Source organism: Benincasa hispida, chromosome 1, assembly GCF_027475165.1.
Source record: "Benincasa hispida cultivar pf3 chromosome 1, pf3_genome.v1.1, whole genome shotgun sequence".
NCBI classification, from domain to species: Eukaryota; Viridiplantae; Streptophyta; class Magnoliopsida; order Cucurbitales; family Cucurbitaceae; genus Benincasa; species Benincasa hispida.
Genome location: NC_143478.1, coordinates 62,237,052 through 62,260,857, shown reverse-complemented (window position 1 = coordinate 62,260,857; position 23,806 = coordinate 62,237,052). Strand labels below are relative to the sequence as shown.

The following is a 23,806-nucleotide window of genomic DNA, read 5'->3' as shown; positions in this document are numbered from 1 at the left end:
AGGGGGAGGGCACTGGGTAGAGAGGGGGCACGCGTGGAAGTATTGGAAATTTGGCTCGGTCCCGGTCCAGTTGGGTATTAGACCGAATAGGGAGAGGGGACCGGGTAGAGGGGGCGGGCCATGTAGGGGATGTTTCGAAAATTTGGCCCTGCCTCGCCCGACCGGGTATTGGATCGGGTAAGGGTATTTCAACAAAGCAAGCATAAATCAAACTCCAAAAAGGTCATTTATTTTTGTCAAATTTTTCAGAAATTATCGAACTATTGAATACATACTTTTATACAGAGTGTACACAATTACAACTTCGTGAAATACAAGTTTTAGACTTGACGAAAGACTTTTCATTTTGGAAATAATTTGGTGAAGATAACTTTTTGTGGAGTTATAAATAAATTAAATTTGATGGAGAATTTTTTGTATTGGGATGTGAAAAAAATTTTGTCAATTAATTTTGGATAAAATGATTTTTTGTGAATAAATTTTTGAGGTGGGGAATTTTTTTGTGAATTAAGTAGGTTAGTTGTTGAAATTGAATGTGAGAATTTAATAAGGGGCATAAGAGTAATTGTATAACCAATATTTTCCATGCTTACATCATTTTCATCATAAGGGGGTCAAAAAAACAAACTTTTTAAAAAGGGTCCAAAAGTCAAAATCAAAACTTGAAAATTGTTATTTTTGTCAATTACCTTTAAAAATAGTCATTGTAGTCCTTAAATTTTTAAAAGAGTATTTAAATTATGTTGACTCTTAAACATAATGGTGAGATAGTCCAAGATTTTGGTCATTCATTATTTTGGCACATTGGTTGTTGATATGTTATTTTACCTTTATCTTGTTCAACTCATGTTAAATGCAATTTCACCCTTAAATAGATTTTATCTTAAAAAAGATAAGATAATCTTAACTGTAGGGATCAAAATAAATATTTTTTAAAAGTTTAAGAATTAAAACGAATATTTTTAAAATTTTAAGTACCAAAATAGAATAAGATTTAAAGTTCAATGACCAAAATAAGATTTAAATTACGGAGCTTATAAATGGATCGTTTAGCTTGTTGAAAACTTTGAAACTAGCTTAGGGATTGTCCATATATGCTTCTCTTGATTATGATATTATTGTAAATAAACAAAACTTATTTAATTTATGTGCGAGAGCAGTGAAAGTAGAAAAGAAAAGGAAAAAGGGACAACACACCCAACCCTTCTTTAAAATGTAGAATAAATCCAAAGTCATTGAATTACACACTTAATCTCAAATAACATATTTTTAATTCGCATTTGCCGTCTCTGTCCCCATGGGGATTTGTAATCTCCGTCTCTGCCTTATTCATTGTTTTAGGGAGTCGGGATAGGGAATCCTTGTTCGGGGATCGGGTCCTTGTAGAGAAAATTTCTCCATTTATATTTTAATTTTAAATTATTTGTTTATTTAAAATCAATTAAAATTTGATGTTTATAATAAAATTGTAAATATTTTAAATAACAAATTAATATTATTATTGTATTATTTATTTATATGAAATTTAATTAAAAAAAGTTTTAAAAAATAGAAACAATAGCTACTGTTTTATATTTATATAAAGTTAATTCTGTTATATATATTAAATAATAATAAAAAGTAATATATATACACATATATACATACATTCAAAATAATAATAAAAAATATTCGGGTAGGAACCAAGATTTTGGCCAACCTTATTTATCTGCCATTCATCTTAATGAAAAGAAAGTGATGGTTCAATTTTTAGGCAGAAGCGTGTTCTTTCTTTGCTAGAGAAGAACTACAAACATTGCGTGCACTTAATATCATACACCAAGGCAACTAGAACATCCTGAGTTCCGAATAAATTGAGGTTAATTATCTTAAATTGTTGGACTTTAATTTCGTTTAGTTTTTGGATTTTGGAGCCAACTTAAAACCATTGAGGAGATAATTAATTTTATGTGATTTTGAATTGATTTAAATACTTGGAAGGATTTAATTTATATCAAATGGATGGATTTTATGCCCTTTAGTTTTGATTTTTGGAATCTAATTAAAATGATGTAATTTAAGAAGTTAATTGATTTATTAATGTGAACTTAGATGGCCAAACAGAACAGAATAAATTGAAAACAATAAAGAACAAACACTACCAATTTGGTCTGTTTGAATCAATTTTATTACAAGCAATGAGGAATTTACAATTACAAATAATCAATAATAATCACCAATTTGTAATTTTGATACTCACTGATACCGAGAGATTCACATACGTCATCTCTACCTGCTACGAAACAGACGGCCACAGGCTGAAAAATATTGCCCGGGAAGCTCACCTTGACAGGTCCAAACCGGACCCTATGTGGCTAATTGGAACCCACGCGGCCGCTTCAACCGGACCGGAGACCCACCGCCAGATACAAACCCACACCGGACGCCCAGCCTACACGCGAAAAGAACCGCCTCTGACCTGCACCGGCCAAAGAATGCCCGTGGCGTATGGAGTCTGTCGCCGCTCTCTCTCTCTCCCTGCGTGTGTACCGAAACGGCTGCCTCTCTCTACCTCACGGTGGTCTGCGATTTTCGACTGCCCCTCTCTCAAAGTGTTTCACGACTTTCAGTCCTAAACACAAAGAAGATGGATTAAATACAAAATTGTCATTTGCTCATAATTACTTGTCACTTAGTTATTTTTTACAATTAATTTGATAAAATTTTTAGAGATTTTAGAGATATTGTGATAAAATATTTGATTTATCTTTTAAAATTTTAAAAAAAAAATTGGGATATTTGAAATTAAAGAAGAGTGAAAAGAGGCAGAAAATCGGAGAGAAGACAGCAGTTCCGTTTTTTATCTTCAACAAAATTGTCAATTGTCAAAGTTTGAACCATTGGATCATACTGAAATTTGGTCAGTTTGTTCCAGGTATTTAGGGTCTCGTTTTGAATGGTTGGATCGTTGTTTGAAGCTCTGGTTTGTCTATAATCGCTGCTGAATAGAATCTATAAAACTGGAAACCCCTTTTCTCTCACTCTCGCAAACCCTCCTCATGCAAGACCCACTACACTACCAGCTGCTAGCCTAAACAATTTGCGCCGTCCGACTGCAATACCCGTCGCTTTTCTATGGTTGTCGCTGCCGCCGCTGTCATTAGCACCATTGTCACGGGAATTGATATTTTGGGTAAGTTATTTTGTGTTTTATGGTTTTTCTTTGAAGATCTTGAATACCCATCAAATTTTTATTTAAGTTTTGGTTTATCCATATTGTTTTGATGTTGAAATCGAGTTTTACAGACTCTCAAAGTGCTTTCTGACAAGATTAAAATTGTTTGACATCCTTTTTTTGTAAGGTTTGGAGTCTTTGTTGAGAATTTTTGGATACCCACTAAGTGTCGGCTTAACTGTGATTTTTGGAGGTTAGATTAGAAGATCTAAAATTGTTGTCCATTAAAGTTAAAGGTTGATTTTGGTGATATAGTTGTTGGATCGTGTTGATTTGAAGCTTCAAAGTGGTTTTGGATCAAACCACATTTTAGGTAAATTGTTGGGAGACATTCAGGTTAAGTTGTGATTGGTATTGTGCCCTAAACATTGGATTTAATTTTGATTTATGTTTTTGGATTTATTAAGATTCAAGGTTTTGCGAAGTTAAATTGCTAACTATTTTGACTTAATTTCAAGGTAAGTGATTTTACTACTAGTTCGCCCTCAAACCAGTCATCCTAACTAAGTTGATGTTAAGATTGTGTATACACGTGAAATATTGTAATAGAATGATTTGCTAATGGATTGACTGTTGAGAGTGTTCCAAAAACCTATGAGTTATATTACTAAGATCATGATAACATGTTCATGGTTTGATATGAAATTTGGATGTTGTATGTTGCATATTGCCATGTTATAAAATGTACACCGATGCCCAAATAGAAAGGCTGACAAATTCACCTAATGGGTTTAGTAGTGGGTCACTTACTGAGTATTTCATATGCATCCTTTCTTATTATATGTTTTTCAGGTAAGGGCAGACTGACGAATGACAAGAAGAATCTGTAACCGTGCCATTGGGACCAGCCAGAAACTTCTGCTCATGTTTTCATGTTTGAAACAAGTTTTGATATTTGAAATTCTAGAACTTTTTATGTTAAACTTTTAAGTTCTTCGATGTTTTTAGGAGGACCTCGAACAAATGTTTTGAGTTGTGTTAGTGAAATTTTATTAATTTTATTTGACATATGAGATCATTTTATTTTTATTGGAAGAAAGAAAAGCACATGCATGTAAGCATTCCTATTATCGTGTTATATGCAACAATACCAATAATGTCATCTAAATTCTTGTTCGTGATATGTAACCAAACCACAACCAATAATAACAACTCCCTGCCAGTAGCTTTACGCAGAAAGAAACCAATTGACTGCTAGGTGATTGGCAGAGCAAACTTCCCATGAGCTATATATAAACTTAACAAGGTTGTGGGTCATAACCTTTGGTGTGGGATTAGTAGCATTATTAGCAAATGATCTGTAAAGATTGGGACAAGCAAAGGCTATGCTTGGGGCTAGTTTAATGCTCAACAAATTGAAGATCTTCCATCAACAAAATTACATTCATCAATTTAGACTTACAACTAGAACAGTTACCAGTGCGCCATTGCACTGGAGACCCATTTTTCAAACCAGAAACCAAATAGTTTGTTAGCTTTTTTTAACCTTTAATCTCAAATTAATTAATGTTTTGAAAAGTTTATTACGTAAAACTTGGATTAAAGATTTCAACGCAATTTGAATCACTCAAATTGAAGCTCAAATGAAGAAGATATAGCCGAAACAATTTTAACGAAAAAATCTCGAACTGATGGTGGTTCTTTTGATTTTTGGAGTAAATTTAAAAAGAAAATAAATTGAATATTGTTTTATGTTTATGTCTAATGACTAGTTTTGGAGACATGGTGGACATTTGTTTTTTGTGAGGTTTTAAAAAAAAAGATTTTAAAAGATAAATATTATTATATTATTTTTTGTTTATGTCTAACAGCTAGTTTAGTATAAATATCAATCATTCAGTTTTCTTTTACTAACATCCAATGGTCTAAATTGAATTTGGTTTTCACCTACCCCATCTCTTTTTAAACTATTCATCTTCTTCAATTAAAACAACAATTTCACATCTTTTTACAATCCTCCATAATTCATTAAGCCACCATTGTTATCTCTCTCCAAGCTTCAATTTTCGTCTTTTCATGTTATTCATTGAGAGAGATATTTTATGTTGTGGGGATTGATTCATTGAGTTCTAAATTTGAAGATCCGCACTTTTAGAGAGTTTGTCGAGTGTGCTATTTATGTTTCCAAACTATCGAAAGGGTTGCTTTTGATCTTGGAAAAAGAGAGGTTGTAACGGTTTGATCCTCAACCGTGAAAAAGATCGAGTTTGTTCTTGCGTCCGAAAAAAAATGTTATACGGTTCGACTCTAAGCCATGGAAAGAGTCAAGTTCGTAGTAACGTACCCAGTAGGAGCTTGGGAAGCGGATGTTGGCCGGTTGTGTCAAAACACTATAAAATTCTTTGTGTCAATTTCTCTATCCCTCACCTATTTTATATTTTATTGCTTGAAATTAATTGCAATTTTTGTTCTTCATATTAATTACTCATATTGGATTATTTTGATTGATTGTTCTTGAATTTCTATATCCATTATAAATCTTGTTATTAAAATCGAATTGGATGCTTTAAAGTAGTATTCTTAACTTCTTGATTATTTTGGGTTGAATTTATTTGCAAGAAATTATTGTTTAAATTACTTATTAACAAAAGTTTGTTAATTTGTTTATTTGGGCTCACATTAGTAAAAAGTTTTCACCACGTTAATAAACCCTACTCATTCCTGTTTGCACGAGGGTTCCAGAGAAACTTGTTTTGTGGAGTTGAACTTGAGTTTGTGTTGATGTAGATGTTGATTTGATGCATTGTGGTTCGATCTCTGACACTTGAAGAAGCGAAGCGCGTGAATGTTCTTGAGCTTAGAGTCTTAGAAGGAGACTTGTGACTTATGTCTTCTGCAGTAGTCTAAGAGTTTTCTGATTGTTAGTAAATTCTCTTTGAACTATCTGGAATATAGAATTGCCGACCCCACAAATGAAAAGAACTTCTTTATTTATAGAGCTCTCTCGTGGGCGGGTTTAGGCTTGGTTGATCCATGGGTCTGGCTCTCGGGACCAAATAGTTGGATTTAGACTTGATTGATCCATGGGTCTGGCCCTTGAGCCCATTTAATTAGATTTGGGTCGGATTTGACATTTGGGTCAAATTCAACCTATCTTCGGGCTTAGTTGGACTTTAATCCAAATAATATTAAATTGGACCAAATTAATTTCATCTTATTTGACAGTCATGATGAAAACTTCAATTTTAATTTGGGACGCAGGTCTAATCGGTCTCAAATTTAATGATTTGAAATTTCTTCATTAATTTAGGAAATGACATGGCAATTTGAGATTGACCAAAAATTTATCCTTCAACAAATGTCTTTTTCGATATTTATGCACATTTACGGGTGGGTGAATCTCGAAAAAGATGAAGTTGGGATTGGAATACAAGTAATTTATTCTTGACTTCGATATTCCCAATTTAATCAAACCATGAATTTAGTACATAGTTTAATTAAAGTTTGTGATAAAGTATAGTTAAACTTTAATTTAAGAAAGAAAATTCAAGTTTTATCCCTAATTATATTAGGAAATTTAAGTTTTATCCCTAATCAAGTTTAAATTTCGTTTTAAATTTTTTATTTTAAATTCAAACTCTTATATTAGGAAAAAAAATTTCAAGTTTTATCTCCAATTTAATTATATTTGGAGATAAAAACTAAGTTGGATGATTTGAATTTGGCATAAAATTTGGAATTTGCTTAAATTTGAATTTCTCATAAATTTGAGATTTTATCCTCCATTTAATTTGAATTTTGGATAAAAATTAGAATGTTGGCAAACTTTAATTTGAGATAAACTTGGGGCATTATCCAAAAATCTAATCCGACTTAGAATAAAAACCTACCCTTGAATGAGTTGAATTTAGGATAAAATTTAAAATATAACCAAATTTTTTAATTTAAGATAGATTTTCGGTTTTATCTCTAATTTACTTTGGAAAAAAAAAAAACCTACTTGATTTACTTTGATTTCAAATCTCTTTGGGACTGTTTGGGGGCACAATAATGAGATGGTATAACATGGGTTGGTATATCATCTGAGTGTTTGGGGGCCGATTATCCTACCTCACAGATTTGAATTATTTATGGGCCCATTTTCCTTCTGTGTTTCTTATCTCACCATTTCATTTTCCTTCCATGTAACCTATGTCACCGTTTCTCTCAACCATTCTCTGAAACCCTAGCTGCTTCAATCTCTCCCCAAGCTTGTCCTTAACTACGTCTCTTTCTCACGCGTATCATATGTCACCGTTTCATTTTCCTTCACAGATCTATTGTGTTTTTCACAGATCTAGTGTTTTCCCTTTTCCCCCTAGCCGCTTCAATATTCTTCTCATCCATGTCCTTGCCGCTTTGACGGTCCTCCGTTTACCCATAATCCGTTGTACGGTTTGTTTTTGGTCCTCGGTGTTGCTTTGATCGTTGATCGCTGAATGCATGGCAGGGATTAGTTGAAGAAATTGCAGTTTGGTGGGGGAGATTGTTGTCCACTTTAGATTCATTTTCTAAACCCTAGATCAGCCAATAATGAGTTTTTCTCTTGAAATTTTAGTTTCATGCCTTGTTTTGATTTTCCAGCTATTAAAATTGTAGAAGATGAAATCTCAAAGAAAGAATTACTCGATCATACTCGATCATTCATACTCGATTATTCGTACTCAATCATGCTTGAACATGCTCATTCATACTCGATCATGCTTGAACATACTCGATCATATTCGATCGTTCAAACTCGATCATGCTTGATCATACTTGTTCAAACTCAATCATGCTTGATCATACTCTATGAGAAACATTATATTTATATATATATATATATAAATATAATGAAAAGATGAAAATATGAAAACACGATAAAAGAACTATATAATTCTTGTTACATGTTAAAAGTTCCATATATTTTAAAACTTTTAATTAAAATTATGAGATTTCACGTGCATAACACGTGTTTTTAAACTAGTTTTTCTTAAAAGTTGGCGAATCCTAAATTATCAAAAAAGACAAAAAAATTACGCAAAATAAAAAAAATGATGAAACTAAATTTTGGATAAATATGGTTTAACATAACTTTATTGAAATTTACAATTTGGAAGTGATGTGGATACTAGTACCTCCATCATCAATCCTAGAATTATCAATCCCCAAAATCCACTTCCTTGAATAAATACCAACTTCTTAGAAGCCTAAATAAATACAATGTTTAAGTGTTAGGTTATTTAATCGTGAAATTGTTTAGGAGGTTAATCAAGAGAATTTTTCTAAAAAAGTATCCACCATAAACTTCAGGCACTCAAAATTAGTCCAAATCTACACATAACTAACTTTCACTAGCCAAAAAAATTAATCCAACACACTTTAATAGAGTTTGCCACAGTTCAAGGGATCAAGTTAAAAAATATGATGGATTTTCAAATTATTGACAAAATGGGATAAATGGGAAAGTATTTTTAAAAATAGGCGGGAATGGAAAATATTGACAAAAGTAAGTTGGTTTTGGTATGAAGGGAAATTGTGTAACGGGTACACGATTAGCATTTAATCCAGTCAGCACCACGTCGGCTGAGTTGGTTGATCGATCGAAAAGAAACTTGTGGACTAGGTCCACAATTTTTTTCCTTTTTTTTTTTTTAAAAAAATAGATTGACTAATTATTTCTTTTATCGGAGATGTACAACAATAATAAGACTTTAGGATCGGGTCCACAAATTCCTTCATTATTAAACTTAATTATATATTTAATCTACAATGAAAACATAATTATTCTGCACTTATATTAAAATATATATATATACCATGATACTAAGGAAGATTTACAATTAGTTCCTTAATTTGAAAATAGAAGTTTACATGAAATTTAAAGAGGACCCCTTGGATCTTACCCCACATGGGGTTGTCTTCGTGTGCCTCTAAATTAGCTTCACCATGTTGTCATTGTCGTCTACGACGAATACGTCTTCGATCAGTGTCAACAACATTGAGTCGTCTTGTTTGTTGAATAATACTTTTATGTTGACCAATGTTTGGTGACACATTGAACCCAACTCTGGTAAGTTGCGTTGTATTGAATATTGTTGTACATCTCCGATAACATCATTCTGTACGATGAAAAAAAAATATTAAACAATATTTATATCATATATTTGGAAAGTGTCTGATTTTAAATCCCTTACCATGCAGTAATAGTAAGTGCCATTAGGTGTGATAAATCGTTTTGTGATTGAATCGTACTAGGAAAAATAGTCATCTGATATAGCTGGCCCATTTGTTATTTCTCCCTGTGCACAACGATCAGGTTGTCCATGCCAGTAGGATATATATTCTGCATGAATTTGACGCTAGTCTTGGTTGTGCTTACCTCTCAAATCAATCTGGTGTAGTGCTGAGAGTGTATAGGACAACGAAGGTATCGTTTTGTCGCAGACCGAACTGTCTCAACACATGATCTGGATGATGTCACTTTACTATATGGAAGCATATAAGAGGGCTAATGGTCAACCAGATGGCTTCACCATCACGACAGTAATTAGGTAGTGATGACCAAATATCTTATGTATGGCGTCCAATTAATCTGAAAAAAAAAAAAAAAAAGATAATTATACATCCAAAATGTTTTAAATATTCATTTATATATACATTTGTTACCTGATTGTGCGTCAATCGGTCAAATATTTTTCGGTATACTTGCAACATATTTGCTGACTGTACAGAGGCAGCTAGTACACCATTTCATCTAAAATTCTAAAAAAAACACAATTAATTTATCTTCTTACATAAAATGACAATGAAATAAATATATAAATGAAATAATACCTAGCACTAAGTGGACGATGACCTAGAGCCTATAACTAGACTTATGGTGTTATAATTGGAAGTCTATTTTAAGCTCATACCTGTAGTAGTATCAGCGGCCCCGCTATTTCCAACGCTTGTGCATTGGTATCCCGACAAAGTTCTCTATAAAGCCATGCAAGACAAACACCACCCCACGAGTACGTACCAGTATGCTCGAATTTAGACAGTAGAGGGAGAAACATGAGATGTACTAGAGTGTTTGACTTGTCAGCGAACAAAAATCCTCTAATAAGCTGCATAATGTATGCTCGTGCATACCTACGTACGCTGATGTCGTCGGCATCAGAGGTAATTCTGGAAACTGGGATGCCAACCACGAAATACTCAATCTTGAGCCTTTCAGATCATCTAGTAGAACACCTAAGAGCTTGTCACAAACATTCTTCCAATCATATTGTAATGAACCCATCAATGGTTCTCCGTCCACTTGTAATCCAAACTAAATGGCAACATCCTGCAATGTAATTGTACATTCCCCACAAGACAGTGAAATGTGTGGATTTCTGGTCTCCAACGTTCAACTAAAGCAGTAATGAGGTGTCAATCAAGTTGGATAAATTCGATCTGTGTAACCCAAAAAAACCTACCTGTTCAATGTAGGGAATAATACGTTGGTCAAATGGGATAGTATGTTGTGCAGATGCCTCCCTTCTCCGACAACTCAAAACTACGATAGAAGAACTATCCCATATCGATTGTGAACTATGCGTATTTTGTTCATATAGTTGTATAGGATTAGAAGGACCAGACTCCATTACCTAAGAAGTTCAAATTACATTACATAATAAAATCCATCACATAACAAAATCTATTTCTTAAGAATGAATCAGATAAGATAAATTCATTACATAAAAAGTACAATTACATAAAAATTACAATTACATGTACATGAAAAATACAAGTATATAAAATATACAGGTACATAAAAGATAAGATTACATGAAAATTAAAGTACATAAAAGATACAATTACATAAAAAATTTAATGACTCGAAGAGGAAGCACCTAATGTACGTTGTGGACAAGTACGTATGTTATGTCCTTCTCTCTTGCAAATTGTACATCAAAATTTTTGGCTTGCCTCTCTGCAATCCATTTCATTATGAATGCGCGTACTTTTTGGCCGATCCTGTTCTCTTAGTAAGTCTGCATTCGAATGAACTTCTGTAAATGATAATTCTGGCCAATAATCTGGGTGTTCTATTGGATGGAAGCGACCTTCATAACATCGCTTGAAATGAGACAATTTATAGCATTCATCAATAAGAGGTATGTATGTCAAACACATGTAATTACAAACTGCAATTACATGGGAGCATGGAATCTTGAATGACTGCCACTTATTACAAGAACAAGTTCCTTTTTTCAAGCTCAAAACTTGCGTGTGTTGTCCTTTATAGGAAGAAATCATACTTATGCTAGTTTATACTTCAAAAGTTTGAGTTTCTCTGTCAATAGATGTCATTGTGTGTGCAGATGCTCATTTTTTGCACCTCTTAAGTTTTCTCAGGGCATATTCTGTATACATGTCCCCACGGTCGAGTGCTTCACTGATCTCTTGTCTTCAACGTTCAAAATACAGTATTGTGCGATAAAATGTTACCTAACCAAAGAAGTAATTGGTAACATTCTAGCACTTTTGAAAACACCATTCGTGCATTCAGCTGCATTGCTTGTCATCCACCTATAACGGTACCCACCGTCATGTGTCTGGGTCCATTTTTCCAAGTCAATATCAGAAAAATATTCAAAGCATTCAGGGTTCAATTGTTTCAATTCTTTCATGCACCGAATAAACTTGTGCCTTTGGTGTTGATTTCCCGCCTTAAATACCAAATCTTTTAGTTGCTTTGATTTGTATTTCGTATTGAAATTACTAGCAACATGACAAAGATAATATCGATGGTACGCTCTAGGTTCATTCCAATCAATTTTCTCATTATTAGTTGCAGCAAGAATGTCCTTATGTCTATCAGAAATCAAGCAAATATCATCTCTTTGGGTAACATATTCATGTAATGCCCATAAAAACCATGATCAACTAGACGAATTTTCACCTTCAACAATAGCAAAAGCAAGGGAAAATATATGCCCGTTTGCATTAATAGATAAGGCGGTCAATAATTTCCCCTTATACTTTCCATAGAGATGAGTTCCATCGATCTGGATTAATGGTCTACAATATTTGAACCCTTCTCTTGCAGGACTGGCACATCAGACGGAAGGAAATACCAATCTGATCGTGTTTCTGGATTGTAACGAACAAGAGCACTCAACCAATATGGAAGCTCTGAATATGATTTCTCCCAATCACCAAACACAGCGATCAACACTTTTCTCTTGGCTTGCCACACCCGTCTATAATTAACATTATAGCCATATTGTTTTTTTTTGTTTCTTGGAGTAGGGGCACAAATACCCCAAGATCAGCTCTAACCAAATTTTGGATTTCGATACTCAAAAAATTTGAATCAAGATGTGAATGATCCTATGTCAATTCTGAAAACAAACATGAGTGTTCCCTTTCAAGTTTGGTGATTTCAAACATCCCATGAGTTTTACACCAACATGCCCGTAACCTCCACTTACAACCATCCTTCCACTGTTTGCATCTGACATACTAAATATCTTGATTTGATTCCACTACAATAATCTCATAGTGTTCTGTCACACAATATTTTTTTACAGCAAGCTGTAAATCTTCTTTAGTATTAAATAACATTCTTTTCTGTATTATACTAGAATTATCTACACATATACTCTTTTCCTTCAAAGTTGACCCTCGTTAACATGTTGAATGAGTAATTTCCCAATCTATTTGTGTAAATATATCCGATGGTACCAACTCAAGATCATGTTCCCCACTACTACCGTTTCTAAATAATTCATCAACTTCAACATCAATATCATTGTCTCCATTATTTCCAGGTTCAAGAATAACTAAATCTTCCAGCGACATATTTCTTATGATTTTTTCAACTGTTATAGTTGACAAAAAAATATGTTAATATGTCAACCCAACAAATAGCCCAACAAAATACAATTTCTAAGTTCAATATATAAGATCTAAATATTATACATTTAAATCAACCCGATCCATAAACTATATATTTAAATCAGCCCAAATAAAAACAAAAAAGTATATCCAAGAATCATATATTTAATTCAACCAAATACAAACAAAATTATATATATATTTGAAGCAATCTTCATTTTCTTAAATCAACCCAACAAATAGACCAACATAATCATTCAAAAAAATAACTCAACAAAACCAATTTCTAAGTTAACATATATCAAAAAATTATAGATTTAAATCATGGAACCATAAACTATACATTTAATTCAGTCCAAATGCAAACAAAATGATATATATATATATATATATATATGAAGATTATAAATTTAAATCATAGATCCATAAACTATACATTTTCGAACTTGATCCTCATTTTTATAAATAAATACATATATTAGGAAAAATTAAAGAAAAAACTTTATCTAAGGTGGACGACGATAAAGATTGGAGACAGCGGGTGGTAGATTGGCTCATGGTGGCAGAAACAAGAGAAAAAGCTTACGGGCGGATGGAGGAAGAAAAGAAGCTACGACGGTAATGGGGAGGAAGAACAGAGGCTACGACAAAGAAAACACTTTGGATGGAGGAAGAAGAAGGTGTTGCAGCGTTTAAGGGACCACTAAGTCGTGTACTTAGGGTAATCGTGTACCGGGTACACGATTACCTTGGTCAATGCTGTATGATTACCACATTGGCAGCCTGCGTGTGCCAGATCATAGGGACTCGTGTATCGAGTACACGATTTAGTTCTACTCGTGTATCGGGTACATGATTTAGTTCTAATCGTGTACCGAGTATACAATTTAAACATAATCGTGTACTAGGTACACAATTAAAAAATCTAGTTTTGTGAATATTATCCGTGTAACCCTATTTTTGTTAATAATTATTAAAATAACATTATTTTTTAAAAATATCCAGTTCAAGGCATGCTAATACTGTTAGATCCATAATGGAATATGTCGAAATCCACCCAAACATAACGACACGAGAATTCTAAAAACTTAATTTGAACACATAAATCCAATTTGAAAAGGAAAAGCAATGATACTTGAGCAAATCTTACCAAGAGGCTCCAAACTTGCTGGTTGGAGTCTGAAAACATTTGAATTTGCAGATCTAAACCTTCTGGACTTTGGGTAGCTTAAATTGAAGCCAATCAAAACTTGGGTCACAAACAAAAATGATTTTGGGCTCATGTAGAGGATTCCTTCAATGCTTAAGTAACAAAACTTGCACTTTTTGGTCCGTGGTCATTTAGCTAAAATAGAATTGTATCGAGAGAAATAAGACCAAAATAAAATTCAACAGTTGGAGCTACACGATATCACATCAAAGGCATTGTGATCGTTAGCTTCACTTGTGTGATCACATAGTTGTCGTTCTACCATTTATATTGTTGGCTTTTTAGCCATTAATCTCAAGTTAATTAATTTTAATTAATTAATATTTTGATGATAAAAAATCTGATTTTGTTTACTAAAAATTTCATTATTTTGTTCATAGCGTAGAGCTCGAAAAAACGATTTCGACACCTATTGAATCACCAAAATCGGAATTCATGTGAAAAAGATATAGCAAAAAGTAGAGTAACGGAAAAGTACCCGAGGTGGTGACATGGTGGCCAAATCATTAAATTAGACCTATTAAAGAGTGCCACTTGGAGCTATGGGAGAGTGACACATGGGGCATTAAATTTGTAATTTGTGAATTTTAATTTTATTAAAGAAAAGGAAAATTACCCTTTTGGTCCTTAAGTTTTAAAAAATATGTGTGTTTGGTCTCTAAGTTTAAAAAATATACATTTTTAGTCCCCAAATTTATAAGAATAGACATTTTTGGTCCCTGAGTTTTAAAAATGTACCTTTTTAGTCTCCAAATTTATAAAAATAGGTTTAAAAAGTTCTTCAAGTATTTTTTTTTTATTTTTTTGATAATAATTATACGATATTTTTAATGAATTTTTTTTCCTTGAAGTATTTTTTGTTTGATTTTTAAAAATAATTTAACGATATTTTTAATGAATTTCTTTTCTACTTTTTTTTTTTTAATTAAACTTACCACCAATTTCCCATTCACTTTTTTTCTTTCTTTTTCTTAAATACAATAGAATGTTGATGCCAATGAAAAATTAGATTTCTCATCATGTTTTTTGAAATCCCGTCATTCTCTCTGTTGGGTTTATTGCCCTAAATCTCATAGGGCTCTATAGTTTGTAAATGTTGTGTACAAACTCATTATTTATTTAATAAAATGTATGATATTTTATTCATTTTTGTTGCATTAATCACAAACCAATGAACTAAGTTCCATGGTTATATTGTAACTTAAACATGTATGTAGAGACATACGAATGGATCATGCTTTAAGTGATAACCTAAATGGTCTGTAGTAGATGGATAAGGTTGGATACCTTATCCTGGTGACATTTATGAGTATGGCTCGCTTTATAGATGTTACAATTGTTGTAAAGTGCTATAAGTGATCTGATCCTGATCATTCATGTGGAGACATGTGAGCAAAGATATTCTATACAAAGAAATTTGTATAAGATCGGACCATGAAATGACTATTCTCATTATATAACACTGTTTCTAATAGAGACTTCCATTTCATCAGGATGCCCACAGGTAACACGACTTGAATCCTGAATGAGTTGCGAACTCCTGCCTATGAAGGCGATCCTTTGATTTGTATGGATGAGAGTGGCCAGATCGTCGACTCAACATGCCTACCATTTTGGGGATTCGTCTAACTAGGGCTTGGAAACACAACTACACAAGATGGAATTCACTCCTCCAATGTTGGGAAAAGTAGATAAATTGCTCCCTTGAAGGCTGATTCCGAGGTTTGAACACTGTGGTGCCACACCCTTTCCTAGCTCGAGAGGGGTTAGTCATAGTGAGACTATGATTTATTGTTCTTTAGAGGAATCAGTGGTACTTAAGGAGTTAGATGTAACTACAAGGGCAAAACGGTAATTTGGTCTAGCTGTACTTACGAGCAATTTATGAAAGATCATCGTACTGTGGATTGGTTATATCCAATGAACACAGAAATATATCTGTAGTGTGAAGAATGCAACCGTCGGTCTTTAGTGGAGTGCCCGATAGTTAACGGATGGTGAATAATTTAATTAAAGAGTTTAATTAATTATTCATGAACTGTTGGAGCTTCAAGCTATAGGTCCATGAGGTCCTCTCGGTAGCTCATCGGATTTTATGAGAATCAAGTTTTGGATTACTTTGAATTGTTTAAATTAATTGAGGGAATTAATTATATTGATATAATTAAGTTTATGTAATTATATATGATATAATTACTATAATGTATTTGATACATCATAATATAATTAAGTTTACTATGGTTAGTCGGCGTAGGCGAGATAGAGGAGGTGTAGGGCTTAAGGGTGATAGTGGGTCACCGGGTACGACACTCTTAAAGAGCAGAGTAGTTTATGGGTCCCCTGGAATAATCGGGTTTGTAAAGCATGTTGATGATCGTAATTAGTTTGATGTTTTGTGTGATAAGGGGGGAGACTCATTGGCATTGACACTAGTGCAGGCAGATCCTGATCCGTTGTTTGTTATGGATGGGATGTGTAGGAGTTTGGGCAAAGGCCTAGTGGGAAGTGGTAAGTGTGATCTTTTGCAAGATTCATGATTTGGTGTTCCTGGAATGTTAAGGGGTTGAATGACCCTGTCAAGTGTAGGGTGGTGGCAGACTTTCTAGCTTTCTCATCTGTTACTTTCTGTTGTTTGTTTGAAACGAGGGTTCGTTGTGAGAATTTTGGTATGGTGATGGGTAGGTTTGGTGATGCTTGGAGTTGTGTGTGTAGCTATAGTGTGCAGGGAGTTGGGAGGATCTGGGTGATGTGACGGAAGAGTATCTATGATTTTTCCATTGATGTCAGTGGGGATTAATTCATTTCTGGAACCTTAGTGGATATTGTATCTAGTGCTAAGGTACATATTGGTGCTGTTTATGCCTCTAATCATATGAGTGAGAGGAGAAACTTGTGGTCTCAGTTGATTGATGTGTGTGCATCTTGGCAGCTTCCTGGAGTTGTTTTGGGGGATTTTAATGCTATTCGTAGTAGCTCGGAGGATTTTGGTGGTTGTCCTAGCTTGAGGGAGATGAAGGAGTTTGATGGGGTGCTATTGGAGACAGATTTGGTTGAGTTGGGTGTGACAGGTAACTGGTTTACCTGGACTAGTAAATTTTAGGGGAATGGTATTTTGTGTCGTTTGGATTGATACTTGTCCAATGAGGCGTGGAAGGTAGCTTTTCCGTATTCAGAGGTTAGAGTTGGTCAGTGGGGGATTTTTTATCACAACCCTCTTCTGGTTTCTACAAGGGAGACAAGGAGTAGGCCCTCTCCTACGTTTCGTTATTTTTCTCATTGGGTAAAGGCAGAGGTTTTCTTGATACTATCAAGTCCGTGTGGAGAAGGACTGAAGATGTGTCTCCTCTAGTTAGTTTTGTGCAAAATTTAAAGATAGTGAAGCGGGTTTTTCATACTTCGTTTGATAGGCGTATCTCTGTGTTAGCTGATGAGGTATAGGTGCCTAGGCAGGTTATGGAGGCTGCTTAGGCTGCAGTAGATAGGAATCCTGATTCAAAGTTGGTGTGTACGGAGGCAGCTCGGGCCACGAAGGTGTTTTGATCAGTGGCGAGATTGGAAGAGGCATCGCTCCGGTAGAAGGCTAGAGTTAGGTGGCTGGAGTTAGGTGATATAAACACAGCTTTTTTCCATTGCTGTGTCCGTTCTCGTCGTAGCTGAAGTAGCTTGTTTACGGTCGTGGATGTTGGGGGGATTCGTCAAACGGTGCATGACAGGGTGGCAGGGGTGGCGGTAGAATTCTTTTGGGGTTGCTTAGGGCTCAGCGTATGGAGTATAGGGATCTTACTGGCCGTATTGGGGATATTGTGCAGTTTAGCTGGCCCGAGGAGGGGGTGGAGGCACTTGGTCGGCCAATGAGTCGGAAGGAGATTTAGAAGGCTTTATTCTTGATGAAGTCAGGGAAGGCTCCTAGGCCTGATGGGTTTTTAGTGGATTTTTACAGAGTTGCTTGGAGTGTGGTTGGAGATGATTTCTGTGATGCTGTACTAAATTTTTTTTAGATTTGTTTGCCTAGTGGAGTTAATTCTACTGCTCTTTCTCTCATCCCTAAGAGACGGGAAGCTGAACGTATGGAGGAGTTTCATCCTATATCATGTTGCAATGTTATGTATAAGTGTATCTCGAGGATCTTAGCTGAAAGATTGCGGTTGTGGTTGCCTGATTTCATCAGTGGTAATCAGTTTGCGTTTGTTCCGGGTAGGTCAATTTTCAATAACATTTTATTGTAACAGGAGCTCGTGGGGAACTACAAGGAGGGCAGAGGGATGCCACGTTGTGTGCTAAAGGAGACCTTCAGAAGGCTTACGATTCGGTGAATTGGGATTTTCTGTTTGGTGTGTTGTTGGCTATAGGTATGCCCCTTCAGTTTGTTAGTTGGGTGAGGGCTTGTGTTACTTTACCTAAGTTCTCTGTGATGATTGATGGTTCCCTTGAAGGGTTTTTTCTTGGTAGGAAGGGATTGAGGCAGGGGGATTCGCTGTCTCCTTTTTTAATTGTGATGATGATGGAGGTCTTGTCTAGGTTGTTGAATAAACCTCCTATGTGGTTTAGGTTCCATGACCGGTGTGAACGTTTAGGCCTAACTCATTTGGTTTTTGCAGACGATTTGATGATTTTCTGTGCAGTTGAGAGAGATTCATTGGAGTTTGTGAGGCAGGTATTGACAGAGTTTGCAGAGTTGTCTGGGTTAATTGCAAATGTTAGGAAGAGTTCCATATTTATTGCGGGTGTGAAGTTGGGGGAGGTGGAGGAACTAGCTGCATATATGGGTGTCTCTCTTGGTTTGTTGCCTGTTAGGTATTTGGGTTTACCTTTATTGGAGAGTCGGTTGAGGGCTGTGGATTGTGCGCCTTTGATACAGAGGATTACAGCTCGTATTAGAAGTTAGGCAGCAAGGTCCCTCTCCTTTGCTGGGAGGTTGCAGCTTGTTAGGTCTGTTTTACAGTCCTTTCAGGTTTTTTGGTGTAGCATCTTCGTGTTGCTTGTGTGTGTTACTTATGAGGTTAGTCGTCTATTACGTAGTTATTTATGGAAGGGTAGTATGGTGAGTCGGGGTGGTGCACGAGTGGCGTGGGATGAGGTGTGCTTGCCATTGGGAAAGGGAGGGTTGGGTGTGAAGCATGTGACCTCTTGGAACCAAACTGCTATTATGAAGCTGCTCTGGTTTATCTTAATTAAGTTGAGGTCACTTTGGATGGCGTGGGTGGAGACGTATGTTTTGCATGGGCGGTTGTTGTGGGCTGTTCGGAGTGAGGTTGGGAAGTCTTGGTGCTTGAGGGTTATCTTACAAAGTAGAGATAGATTCAAGCATCTAGTTCGTTTGATGATTGGCGATGGACGGTTTTGTTTTGTTTGGTGGGATCCTTGGCTGCCGGGGAGTGTGATTTTGGACTCATACGGGTCTACGGTGGTTCATGATGCAAGGAGTAGTTTGGACGCATGGTTGTCGGAGTTCATGTATGGTGAGGGAGGTTGGAGGTGGCCTATAGTGTCTTGGGAGCTGTTTGAGTTCTGGGATTTTATCCAGGCAGTGAGGCCTAGCGTGAGGGGAGAGGATTATTGAGTTTAGGTGTCGGATGCTAGTGGTCAGTTTTCTATCACTAGTGCTTGGGAGAGTATGCGTCCTCATCGTCCTAGGGTGTCCTGGGCTGGTATTTTGTGGGGGGAGGGTGGTATTCCGCATCACTCCTTCTGTGCGTGGTTAGCAGTGAGAGACAGGTTGGGTATGCGGGATTGGTTGAGGAGTTGGGGTGTGTTGTTTGGGGGGGGAGAGGGGGTGTCTTCTGTGTGGAGTCGCGGGATCATTTATTTTTTGAGTGTGGATTTGGAAGAGAGGTGTGGTTTAGTGTGTTGCATCAATTGGGTTCGACGCATCAGGTGGCTGGTTGGGATGTAGAGTTGAGTTGGTTGTGTCGAGTGGGGTCGGGTAAGAGGGTGTGTAGTAAGTTGTTTCGTGTTTTCTAGTGTGCTTCCATATACTACATCTGACAGGAGCGTAATCGGCGGCTGCATGGAGGTCGACCTAGGTCGGTGTCTGCTCTGGTTCACCTTATGGTCTCTACAGTTCGTGCTCGTGCTACTTCCTAGCGAGTTGACCTTTTTGGTCTTATCTAGTGTGTGTACGGATGTCTTTTCTTTTTGAACTTCACGTTGTTCTCTAGTTTGTTGTAGCCCCTAGTTTGTGGGATTTTGGGTTCTTTTCTCTGTCTTTCACCTTGGTGGTTTGCGAGTTTGCATTTTTGTGTTGGTTCTATTATGGTCTTATCCTGTTGGTTTTGTTGCCCTGTCTTTGTTTGTGCTTTGTTGCTTTGATGCCTTGATCCCGAGCTGTGGGATCCCCTTTGTTGTTGTATAATAATATCACCTATTCTTAAAAAAATATATATATATAAAGAATTTATGGGAGGAATTAAATGTTTGAATATGATTCAAATATTAGTTATATGAATTAGATTCATATAATTAAATTTTAATGTAAATATGATTTATATTAAATATCATAAGAGAGAGAAAAGAAATTATAAATTATATATCGTATATGATACAATTTTAAACTATTTGTTATATGTTATAACATATGATTACATAATATATAATAAGTTGGTTATTATATATATTTGTTATGATTTTAATTTTGAATTAAAATTATTAATTATTTATTTTATTATTAAATAATTTGTTAATTATTAAATTTTAAGTAATTAAGGGGAGGGAGTTGTTTTTTCTCTCCACCACTCATGTAAGAATACAGAAAGATTGTGGGTAAAGTTTTTTTTTTTTTGGCTTTTCTAGGTTATTCTCTAAAAATTCTTCCTTCTCCCTCAATCCCAAAACACTCTAGAGCCCACACCTTCTAAAACCAGAGAAAGAATATTGAGGACTCCTAAACCTTTTTGTTTTGAATTTATTTTTTTAGGGCATGTTATGTATGTGTTGTAAAATTGTTTTTAAAAAACGATTGGGAATTGGGATGATCCACTACCATTGCGGTCCCCTTCACAGGGTTCATTCACTCTCGACGTATGTCTTGAGAAAACATTTTTTTACTCTCAATCGAAATATCCAAATAAATTTTAAACATTGGTTAATTAAAGAAATATCGTTGCTTAGCATAGATACCAAAAATTTGGGCAACATCTCTCTTGCTTCTTTCTTATGCGACCTCAATTACATCAAGCCTCGCTTTTGTTTAATTATAAATAAATAACCATTTGATAGAAGTTCCCAGATTAGTTTGGCCTGTTCTTGCGGGAACTCTGGCGGAAGTCTAAGGCTCTTCCAGGCTATCAGGGCATATTTTTTTTAATCATGTAGATTTTTATTTTAATTATACTAACATATTTATTTTTCTTGATGTTCTCACTTTCTTGTAGCCTTTGTTATAGATTTTTTATTTGAATTAAGCTAACAAAATTATTTTTCTTCATTCACTACCTCTTTGTAGGCTTTGTTTTAGGAGTTTAAATGCGTGAAACTCTGCCAAGGAATACTTTCACCACAATGAAATTAGAATATTCGGCTAAAAGATGCGTTTAGCTATTTTTGCAAAAAGTTTTAGCTATTTTTCATGTTATGCTATTTAGATTTAACTATTCTTCTTGTTGACCACTGGATCATTAAGGACTCATCGCAATTATTATATATTAACTTATGGAGAACGCAATAAGTTACTATTCTTTATTATATGTATATATAATCAAAATACAAAATAATTATAAAAATAAGCACACACACCATTAAAAAAGTTTGTTTTTTTTGTTACCATCTAATCTTTTAATATCATACAATCACAATAAATATTTGATATTAATTTTCTGTTTTTTCATTTAATTTAATATATAGATTTTGGATTTATAGTCCTAAGATCTCTATCCGTGCCTCCAACAAATTTTGTGTACCAAAATAATAAATTAGTAAAGTAACCTATATCTATATCTACACTATTTAAAAGAGACAACAAAGGAGAAATATTTGATTTTCCATTTTGTCCCTTATAATTGATGATCATAGGATTATATAATGTAATTTCACATTAAAATCATTAAATAAAAAATCTCTCCTATTTTATGCATACATCGTAATATCCCAGATTTTTCAAATAATTTTTTATTAAATTATCTTGAAATATTTGGGTGTTATTTTGTTAAATTGAGGCTAAAAATTTAATAGGAGAGGTAAGTTAATTAATTTAAATGGTATTAGTAAAGATTTGGAATTTGAATTCGAATTTTAAAAAAAATTGGATTAATTCATTTGGAGATTTGGAATTGAATTTCGATTTGGAGGCCTAATTTAATTTGGAATTGGAGTTTGAAAAGAAGAGGGAAAAAAAGAGGGATATTTAGATGTGTTTATTTATTTCAGATTTTGGTTTTGGAAAGGAAAAGGGTGAATTTATATAGTAAAAGGAATTAGGGTTGGAATATATATATATATGTTTAGGGATGTCTCATGGAGCGCGCAAGGAAGAAAAAAATTCATCTTCATTGTGTAACCCCCGGCACTGACATCCCTTTTCCCCCTCTTCTCTTAGCCGAACCACCGCCAGTCGAGCCTTGCCTCCGCCCGTTGCCTAGATCCGATCGCCACCAGCTTCACGCCTTCGTCCATCGAGCTCGACGCTCAGCACATGCAGCCGCTACACCGCGCCCAGAACCACAGACACCACCCAAATCCACATTGGTTGGCCCCACCCCACGTCGAACGGGACCTTGTCGATCAATCTGCCACCATTGACCTTGTCTCATCGCTGGATTTTTCTTTCGTTTTCGCGAAATCTTGAGTTTTGGGTAAGGTTGATGTTTGTTTCGGGTTTGGTTTGGTTACCCACTAAAGTTTTAGCGTGATTTTTGGATTTATGGTGAATTAGGAGGTCGAAGCTGAATTACTGAGAAATTTAAAGTTGCTGTCCAGTGGGTCGGGTTCCTTTCCAGTAAGGATTTTGGTAAGATTTGGGGTTTGGTGACCCATTTAGTTTGAGGGTAATTTATATTAATCAACTTATTAAGTTTTGTGGCAATTTTGGCATAATTGAGTACTCATGAGCGCGAGCCTAAAGGATTAAAAATTTATTTTAGTTCATGTTGTAGGGTTTAATTCAAGGTTGTGGAGATTAGGTCTTGGTTACTCGGATAATTATTTGAAATTGTCTTACTACTAGTTTGCCTTCGAATCAGTGTCCTAATCAGAATGATGATAATAGGACTGTTATAAAGATTGTTATTTGCTACGCTTCGATAATGTATTAACTATGGACGTTATGCCAATTCATAGGTTATGTTACTATGAACATGATACACAATCTTATATTTAATCTGCTCATTTAATGTTATGAATATGTTAATGTGACTGGGATTATATTATGAGGTTTATTGGTTGACTGAAGCAGGCTAAATTAGATGGTAATTGTTAGCCTTCTTATCGAGCGGTGTACTTTTTATGATTGATATGTGTTCCTTCGGGATCACACCATTAACTGATATGTGTTCCTTCGGGATCACACCATTAACTGATATATGTTCCTTCGAGTTCACACCTATGATTGATATATATTC

General features: G+C 35.0%; 1 long non-coding RNA gene across 1 annotated transcript; it reads left to right on the top strand.

The window, feature by feature from the left end:
- The first annotated feature begins 22,650 nt into the window (after positions 1-22,650).
- LOC150038611 (uncharacterized) lies at positions 22,651-23,565 on the top strand. Its single transcript, XR_016524597.1, has 2 exons — positions 22,651-23,041; positions 23,122-23,565. It is a non-coding gene; the product is annotated as an uncharacterized LOC150038611 (long non-coding RNA).
- The last annotated feature ends 241 nt before the right edge of the window (positions 23,566-23,806 follow it).